This window comes from Eurypyga helias, unplaced genomic scaffold (genome assembly GCF_000690775.1).
Source record: "Eurypyga helias isolate BGI_N326 unplaced genomic scaffold, ASM69077v1 scaffold3796, whole genome shotgun sequence".
In the NCBI taxonomy this organism is placed as follows: Eukaryota; Metazoa; Chordata; class Aves; order Eurypygiformes; family Eurypygidae; genus Eurypyga; species Eurypyga helias.
The window spans coordinates 32065-42752 of NW_010258378.1; positions in this window are offsets into that span (position 1 = coordinate 32065).

A 10688-nucleotide genomic window follows, 5' to 3' on the forward strand; every position below is an offset into this window, starting at 1 on the left:
TTTGGTGGGTTTGGTTTTTTTTTCCTCCTGTGAAATGGAGAAATCCATTTCTCAGCCAGCTGGCTCCATTAGATCTCTCTCTAAAATCAAGCCAGTAATAGATATAAAAACTTGTAAGTAACATAAAAGGGAATACACTGAAAACACTAGCTAAATTGGAACACAGACAGATTTAAAATTAGAACAGAGTAAAGAATGTATGAATAACAATGGGTAACAAAAACAGAGACAGCAAGAACTTTAGCAACATTATTCCTGAATAAAATACAAATGACAGCTTCAAGAGTGTCCTTCTAACAAGGGAGAGTGTCATGGTTCAATCCCACTCAGCAACTAAGCACCACACAGCTGTTCATTCACCTTCCCCATGTCCCAGTGTGGTTGCAGGGAGAATCAGAAGAAAAAGGTAAGAAAATTCATGGGTTGAGATAAGAACAGTTTAATAATTGAAAAATAAATGAACTAAAATAACTATACTAGTGATCCCAACAATACTAATACTGGTAACATTAAGTAATGAAAACACTACTAATAATAATCATGATGATAATATGTAATTAAAAGGAAAACATCAATGAAAAAGGTGATACAACCACTCATAATCCACCAACCAATGCCCAGACCATCCTTGCTCAGTGAGAGCACCGCCCAGCCAATTCCCCATAACTTATATACCAAGCATGACATTTGATGGCAGGAAATGCCCCTTTGGTCAGCTTGGGTCAGCTGTCTGGGCTGTATCTCCTCCTAGCTTCTTGGAGGAAAAGGGTTAGTCAGGGAGAGTATGAGAAACTGAAAAAAGTCCTTGGCATAATGCAAAAATTGCTTGGCAAAACCTAAAAACATCAATGTGTTATCAACATTCGCCTCAGCACAAATCCAAAACACAGCCTCATACTAGCTACTGTGAAGAAAATTAACTCTATCCCAGCCAAAACCAGCACAGAGAGCAGCAGATCTACAATGAACTCAAAAGAAATAGCAGAGACAGCTAGAAAGCTCATATCAGATTGCGGAGCTACAGAAACTGAAGATCATGCTTTAGAAATGAGTCAGACACACACATAAAATCTCTCTAAAATAAAACTTTTGTCTTGTGTAATAAATCTTTCTATACATAAAAATATTTTATTCTTCCCTCAACAGGACCAGCGTAGAACCTTGGAGACAGCCACATAAGACAAAGAATCACTCTTTTGATGTCAAAATAGGTGTAAGCTGATGGCAACAACATTACCAATAGTAAAAAAAGGGAATTAAAGAACATAGATGAACACTCTTGCTAAAATGAAGTACAACTCTAATCACTAATAATTATAACAGTCTCTGAACAAATGCATCAGGATATGATCTTGTGTCTGTTTTAAAGCAGCATGTCCACAGACTACAGCTATACTTGTAATTTAAGCTAGCCCACAAGAAGGAATATCATAAACGAGGCCTACTATTTTTACACATCATGCCAGAAAACCCTGCTTCCTCATAGACCAAGTCATTTTCAGCTTTACTTTCAAACAAGAGTAATAACTATTGCTTTTTATTATCACATCTAGAGAGAGGAGCTTTTCATATGAAGGCATGGTACTTGTAATATAAATACATTTGGAGAAACAATTGTGCTTTAGAGAGTTTACTGTCTAGTTTAATACCAAACACTATAAGCCAGGATAAAAATCATATATAGAAGGAATATGCAACTTTATGCACAAGTTAAGAAAAAATTTAAGGGTCTTTTTTTTTAAAAAAATACCTACTTTTCCAATTCTCTTTCAACTTTGCATTTCTATTTGCTTTCTGCTAAAGCTCTAGTTAAAGAGCTTTATCTAGTTAAAGCTCTCTGTACAAAATCCACTATTATTATATACTGTTGCTATTGTAATGATGCTACATTTGTTCCAGGGACTGCATAAACACCAAGATGATAGCATCTGTCCCAGAGACTTTGTAATTGTATTTGTAGTGCACGAGAACATGGGGATACAGATGGGACAGCCAGTAAAACAATGAGACCCCACTAAGCAGTGTGAAGAGTTGTGGTTCCTCAGGGCCTTCTCTTGGCGCAGTGCAGAAAACCAGCCAGTTTCATCTGTCCCTAGCCCTGAACCCTTTCTCCCAGCCTTCCCATGCTTTTCCTTGTGCTGATGTATTTCTTCTGGGAGTGGAAGAGAAATGTCTTAGACCATGAGCAGTCCAGCCAAGATTTATGCAGACCTTGAAAGGCAAAGGAGAGTTAAAAGTGAGAGGCACAGAGAAGTAGATTTAAAGAGGTTGGCTAGGATTTCTTCCCTGGCATGAGAGGAAGCAAAAGGATGAAGATACTTTTTGAAGATTTAACCTGGACACATCGCCGGTTACACGGAGAACACAACATCCTCAGTACTGAATGAGGAAGAAGATACAACAGCTGAAGTCATTGGCAGAGAGAACCTTGGCAAAGAGCACAGACAGAAATCAGTGCAAAAGAAGGAAGAAGCAAGTCAACAAACAGGCAGCATTGTACCCCCATCCTGGCACTGCCAGCTAAAACCATGCTTTTAGAAACCAAGGGAATACAAGCAGAGCATGCATGCACTCAGCTTGTCTACAAAAAGTGATGCAGCCCCCATCTCTGGAACAAGACGCTGAGTACAAGGACAAGAAGAGTCTCATCTGCTCACACAGCTAGGAAAAGCTTGGAAATTTCACAGGGGGGATCTGCAGTACTTACACACTGCCTGGAGATAATCAGATTAACTCAGATCAATACACCTAGATGGTATGCACAGAAATGTTTGAAGTAGTTACCTCCAGAATTCACTTATTTCTACTTATACTCTCATTGTTTCTATACTCACAGTAAATGAGAGCATTTCATCACTTGATTTCAAAAATATACATTAATTAGTACCAGACAAGGTCTCTTAGCTAGTAAATAACTCAGCTGTTCCTACTGGGCTTAGACAAGGTTCCATAATGGTGTTAGTCAGGGGTGGGGTGGGGGTGGAAATAAAATAAAATTAAATATGCACAACAATAGAAGAACAAAACTGACTATCAGCATAAATATCTAGATCTGATTTATAAACCATAACTTTGCAAGGACAGCTGACCTTGTGGGCAGATTCTTTTACAGTAAAGATGTTTGTTCCAAGGATGTGAAACACCAGGCAATTAATGATGCAGACAGGCTTAGCTTTCAATAAGTGTTTTATGTGAGTTCATTTATCGACTTAAGTTAGCATGGTAAATTTATTAAGAATGACTGGAGATAGACTACATCTATAGGAGTACTAATTAGGCCACACAATTTTTGCATAACTTAAAGAAAAAAGCTTAACAACCAACACAGCACTTCAGGCCACTTACGTTTGATGCCTAAATATTTATGCTAGGGAACATTTAGGCAGAGATTCAGGTGAAATTTCAGTCTATTTCTATGCATGTATTTATGATCTCTTAGTAATTAGTTGATGAAGCAGACTTAGTGGTTCTGCTAGATTAGAGTACCTTTTACTTACAGAGTATTTTCATCAACTGTAGTAGCTTTATTTATCTGGGAGAAAATTCTCTTAGCTTAGTTCCAGGAACCACACAGTAGGTTAGATACGCCTACATGCCAGTCTTGCACAGATCAGGACAGAAGGATGGGTGTCTGTGAGCAAGCATAAGAGGAACAAAATAATTCATATCTACAAGCAGCACCAGGTACAGAGAAGCTGGCAACACAATCCAGTACACTCTGACAAAGAGGGGAACAAGAAGGAAATGAGATATAGCCAGTTAAACAAGATCATGATTACTTTCGTCAAAATTCACATTTCTCAACACTTTACACAGTTAGTGTGTTTTGCATCCTGTCCCCTGGTCTCCTTAAGAAGATCAGACTTTACAACACCTTGAAAGCATCTCAAAAAAACTGTCTGATAAATGAAAGTCAGAACACACATCCTGCCAACAAATACCTATTTTTAAGTTATGTGAAAACGTAAAACCCATGTGGTCACCTTTCTCAGTTACAGAAATTCAGATACCTTCTAAATCCATGATGTACCTGATGTACATCCTCTACCTCTTTTTTGGAAATCACCCTCTACTACAGCCATTCAAATGTATTTCTATAATTTGCAGTACTCTTCCTGTCCATAACTGATTTGACCAAAGTACATAAACCAAGGTAGAACAACTTCCTCTGTTTTTCATGTGCCAACTACCACAAGTTCCCCTGCTCTCCTAAGCAAACCAGGGTCAGCTGAGGTCACTACCGCTGTGATCCATATCCCCCAAAACCTCAATTTTAAGTCCTCTGCTCACACCCCTTTCTTCTGAACACTGCACCCCCCACATCTCTCAGCTTTTTAGCGTCAGGTTTGTACCACACCTCAGAGGGCAGGATGAACTTCTGCACTGGGTAAATGCACGGATATGACCTCACAGAGTTCAGAGCAGAGAAGTTGAGTGTCACAACGGGGCAGCCAAGACTAGCCTGCTCTAATGTGAGACAGCAGCACTAGATACTGCTGACCTGACTGACTTTTTAATCTGTGCTCCCATCAGAACAAGCATCTTCATTCTTCCACAAGACAACACCAAACGACAACAACAAAAAAAAAAAAAATCCACAAAGTCTAGAGAACATCCAGCTAGTAATCAAGCTGAGCTGTTCACAGAACTTGCATGGCTTGTATGCAGCCATGGTACACAAAAGCTACTAGTTGACTTCGATCAAATTATTTTTCCTTCTTTCTGCAACAGACCTCATGTAACCATTCCTTCTCTTCCACATTCAGAAGATGCATACAGGAGACTTCACTGAAGACTGAGATGTGTTAACATGGGAAACCTGAATAAAATTAATTCCTACAATTCCTCCCTAATTTTAAAATTGCCATGTAAAAAGCAAACTAAAGGGCTTTTCACCAGCTGAAACATTTTCAAGATCATCGTTTCTCTGTGCTTTCACATATGGCTGAGTAATTCTGAGTCATTCCCAGCCTTCTTCCAGCACCTCTGAAATAGTCCTGCAACATGATTACTTCAGCCTCATCACTGGTCCCACTGCCTCTACGGCCAAGCTTTCACACTGCCACCTTCCCTCCTCCTGTTGCAAGGCATTGGATATGCTTCATGGGTGTCCACATGTAGAACCGTTTCAGATACCTTGCTGGTACCCAAATTCATCATGTTGCACTAAGATCTGTATTAAGATTTACCATACCACCAGCACACTTTAGGTTTGTAAAGAAACATATAGTAATCAAAATCCCAGCTTTTTCTGTTTTGACAGTCTTGTGGGACTTGTCTCAAGTGCTGCATGTCTGCCAAAATGAATGGCAGATGCACCTCAGATTTCACACTCCACCCAGCAGAAAACCACAGTTATTATATTTCTAAAGATCTTTGGCCACTACGGCACAGTTTCATTATGCTCTACAAGAAATAGATCAGACAGTTATTTTCTGTCATACACTACCATAAATACTAACATTATTTCCCCTGTAAAGCTAACACCCTAGGTAAACAATGTGGCAAGTCAAACACTGTGTGGTTTCAAGACTCAATTCCTCAAGAAAGCACCAAAGACACACAGAAACCTGTGTCACCGGAGCCAGTGCCCCCCAGGGCAAGGTGAGTCAGGAGTCCTGGCGGCCCTCACCAGCAGGCATTTTCCCCCAGCTCTGACAGCAACAGGCAGGCCTTGGCCATGGGGTCCCTTAACGGCCCTGGACAAGGCAAACAAGGAAACAGATCCAGGGGCTGCCTGGAGACACCAGCTGGGAGCCATAGACAGGGCCACACAGAGCCCATCCAGGGGACACACCACCAGCAGGGATGGAGCAAGTCCCATACAGCATCTGAGGTCCATCAGGAGAGGGGCTGCCAAGCACACTGGCCTGGGGTTCAGCCAGCAGGCAGGCCAGAGACAGGACAGGGAGCAAGCACCCTGCAGCTTCTCTGGGGCAGGCGTCAAAGGCCCTGGGGGGCTGGCCTGGCCAACAGAGAAGCTGAGTGTGACAGAAGATACCAAAGCTGTAAAACACAGCACATTTTATCATAGGAAAACTCTATTTTACAGGGACTAAACATGACACTGGCCAAAAAAAAAAAAGAAAAAATTAATCAGTTGGCACCAAGTAAGAGGGAGACAGGAACATATGATGTAAAGCAGTGGGAGGTATTCTTTGATTTCAAGGCAAAAGTTAGTGCAACAAAGCTCAGACTTTAGTTATAAGTACAACTGTAAAAATGCCTATTGGACCAGCTTCCCTTTGAGAAAGGGAGAGGCTTAAGCAGGAACTTCTCCCTGCAGTTTTCATTTCTGCCCTTAGAATCTGAGACTAACTCAGAAGCATTATATAAGCATTGAATGTATAGTTTTGTTCACTGCGCACACTACAGCATCAAATTTTCAACAGTTGAACTGATTACAAAACTGATTGTTCTTTACAGTACTAAAATGGGGATGGAACAATATCTGCCTGGAACTAGCAGCACCTACTTATTCCAGATTTTTTCAGGCATCCACTATTCAACACTTCAGCTCCATGGAAGAGATGAGAGTTCAGACACAAAAAGAAAGGATATAAACACAAGAGGAAAGCAAACTTAGGGTGACTTAGAGACCAAAGAGACAAGATGAAGAAATCTAATTAAAAAAAAAAAACCAACTTGTACATTATTATGGAATACCAAGACATTTCAGGCTCAGTCAACCTAAATATACTATGAACAAGTATCCTACATTTTGATACACTTCCCTTTATCTAGGAATAGGACTTGAAAGATGAACAATAAAATCTTCATGTATTTGTTCCTGTTTAAACTCCATTAACTTCTAGAAACAATTATGCTCTCAACCAGGCAGACTACATGAAAAGGATACATTTAAAAAATGCAAAGCAAAGCCCTTCCAAGTCTTGAAATTGATTCTGTAAACATGCCTAATTTACAATGCCATACCATTTACCCATTAGTAAAACTAGATTTAAAAAGACTACCATATGATAGAAATACAGTAATTTGCACTAGTGACCTCACACTAGAAGGCAGATATTTAATCCCATTTCATAAAGCAGGATGTTCCAAACACCATTAGAGCTATACACACAATAAAGCATGGGCCATGAACAGCATCTGCTCCAGACAGAATTCTAACTGCTGTGCTAACTAGAAAGGTACTGTTATTTTAAGTTTAAATTCCTTGTACAAAAATCAACCCATTTTCAAGCAGCTAAGATGTTTTGGAGGCCAAGTCCTTCATACGCAGGTTTGTTGCACAATATACTACCTTGAAAAAGAACAACCAAACTGTGGTAAATAGAGTATGCATTTCTTAATTTACAATTATATAGTTATAAATAGCTAATTACATAAGTTGGTTAGTTGCATATAATTACACAATGTAAATAAACACCAAGTTAAAACTGGTATGAATAAATGTACACACTGCATGGTTTCTTATGCATGGCAATCACTGCTCACACACTTGCCATTTCGTAGAAGTATTACTTTCTGTTATTTCAGTAAGTATAGTATATCCAGAGAAGCACCAGCCTGCCAGCATCAGCTGACTTAGTAGTAACTTGAAGTAACAGGGAAAATACCATTCAAGTAGTGGAATAAGCACAGAAACATACAACCAAGTATTAAACTGAGTAGCAGCAGAGAGTGTGTTTCAGTTGTCTGGAGTTCCGTTGAGCCACACACCACCAGGCTGGAGATTCACTCCTCACCTCTGCCTCTCCAGACTTATTTCACAGCCTTAACACTTCTTTTAATGTAGCTGTTTGTTGTTGCTGTGCAAACAAGTATGTGTGCACTCAGCTGCACTGAGCAGAAGATTCATATCCCAGGTGACAGAGAACTCCTAATTCCATCCTTACTTTGTAATTACAGCATACAGCTATGGAACAAAACATGAAGCAACTGCCCACCCCACACAAAAAATGACGAACTTACATTATTAAAATGTACTCAAGGAAACAAAGCACTAAATGGCCTGAAGTAGATTTCTGTATGTCAATATGCTTACAATGCATTCTCAACAGGACACTCCATCATACTCCTCTAACATCCCTTTTATTACGATTGTTATTATTATTACCATACCTTTCTCTCATCCTGGACAAGCGGCACAGGCACTGGGATTGATGAGACAGCCCTGTCCAAGCAGGAAAATGACACCTGTGCCACATGCCAGTAAGGAATGTCACAGGCTTTTTGTAATCTAAATGTCTCCAGCCATAACTACTGCAAGGTATAAAGGCTACTATTGCATTTGCACTGCTAGGGTCTTTTCCACACACACCCCTTTCTCTCCTTTGGGAGTAAAAATAAAAGACCACAATGCTGTTTTCTTACAAGATAGGCAGCAAGAGGTGTTGATACAACACCTCACTTGGGTGCTCAGTGTTTCACTATTTATAAGCTGTATTTCCCCTACAACATTGAGAAGCAGCTTCCTTCCTCTTCTTTTTCCTACTCCAAAACATGGAAGACAAAGCCAACTCTTACAAGGCCTTTCAGGCCTTGCTTTCCAGAAAGATACTTGCGTAAAGAGGACAATATTTCCTTCACAGAGCTCCACCATAAGTAGGTTTTTACTGCTATCCCACTCTCCCTGCTGGTCTCATTGCAATTCTCAGTGAAACTGAGAATAAGCCGAAGTGGATGCAGACAACATATTGCTTTCATGGTAAGATCCTAGCCCCAGAGTGAGTCAGAACTGGGAAGGGAACTACTGGGGTTAGCCCTCTCAGACAGGCACTCAGGCTCAGAATTATCAGGGCTGAGACTCCCACCAGTGTCTAGTTTCCCAATACTTAGGCCTAGGCCAGATGCATAACTTCAACCCACAGAGGCTCCCTGAAAAAGGCCTCTCAAGAAGTAAGCTGGCAAGACAGGTCCCTGTGCATTCTCTCACATGTAATATGAAGAGTAAATAAATGAGCAATATTGCATCTCCTGCAGGCAAAGCCCTGTCATGGTTTCACCCAACTGCTGATTTTCAAGCCATACACATTCGGCACTTGGCTAGCACGTGAGGGTCAAGCGTCCTCCATAAGTATGTTCCTCAGGTTCAGTGATTTCAGCAAACATTTGGGGAAAACAAACAAACAAAAAAATCCCACCCACCTGAAATATCTGCCTTAATGACTACTAAGAAGGGCTTATACAAGCAACATTTCAAAGCAAAATTGGACAAATACAAGTTGTAGCATGTCCGCTATATACTTATTCCCTGTTAAAAGTATTGCTCCATAAAACCTAGTTGCAAGGGGAAACATGTATGTCATTAAATTGAACAATCAACCTTTTTGAATTTGAAAGAATCCAGCACATCACTTCTCCCATCCATTCCCTGAACCAGCAGATGATTGTACACTATTCTTAGTCTAGCCCATATCTGAACATCCCTTTGAGTAACTTTCATATGTTCAGGCAGTCCCAATCTCTCCATACAAGAAAAATACATTAATCACTGGTTACATTCTGCCTACAGACAATATCAGTCTTCCCTGGCAAGCTAAACATTGATGCTCACCATTTGGCTACTTTTTGCTACTGAGAAGTGTGTTTTGAAATTTCTAGATGCTTCATTTGCTCTGAATTTGTTCTGCTGGGTAAAGAGCTGAAAAAAGCCAAAGCAAGATAATTAAGAGCTAAATTCTGCCCTTGAGTACATAGACATGCCTCTGATAAAGTTACTGAGAGCTGTACTAAGGCAGCAGCAGATCTAAGGTTTAACTAATGTCAGAACAGGATGCATGTTACTGGACCAGCAAGTTATATGGGAAACAATAAGCCTCAAAACCAAATAGTTTCACTCACAAAAAAGTAAAGCCAACACACTTAAAAAATCCAAACTGCAGAACGAATTCTAAAGTAAGAGAGTAAGTTTTGTGATTGGCTTTAGAGTTTCTTTTACTCAGAAACAAAACAAGACAAAACCAACACAATACAGGCTGATATTGTAGGAACCAGGACCTGTAAGGCCCCTTAACTTCCAAAATGAGGGTGTTAATCACATGTGTAGAAGGTGCAACATTACCAACTGTGAAGATGGAAGAAGGTGAGAGAGGAATGAATGCTGGCCATAAGGCCTTCGTTCCTCTTTGCACTACAATCTAAGCTTCACATTCTATGCATGGCTAAAATTCCTATGAAAAATGTCAAATGTAATAAAGAGGAGGAGAATTCCCTTCAAAACCAAGTGCTACTCAAGCCTATCTGTGTGACAATAAAGAAGCGTGACAAGTTCTCATGGAATCCCTTTAAATGGCTCCTATTTAATTGCTTAGAAAGCCACAGACAAGATCATCCAAGATATGAAATAGCTGACAGGATGTCAGGACCTAAGTGCTCCACTGGATATCAGAACGAACCCCAGCTATTTCTGTTTTATCCTTGTCACTCTATAGCGAGAAAGTCACAACTAGGAAGTTGCAAATAGCTGGTATTCATTTTAAATGTCACTAAAACTCCAATTTCAGTAATTCCAGTAAACTAGAATATAATTTAACAACATCATCTTAATTCTTAGGTATGCTGACAAAAACCAGCACTAACTGCACAGTAGGGGATTGAGTTGCATCAATATTCCTAATCTTTTTAACTTGTTTTTTTAAATATAATTGAGGACACCAACACCACTTTAACTACAAATGTCAAGGAATTTGCAAAGCAAAAGGGAAGAATAAAAAAAAAGTTTT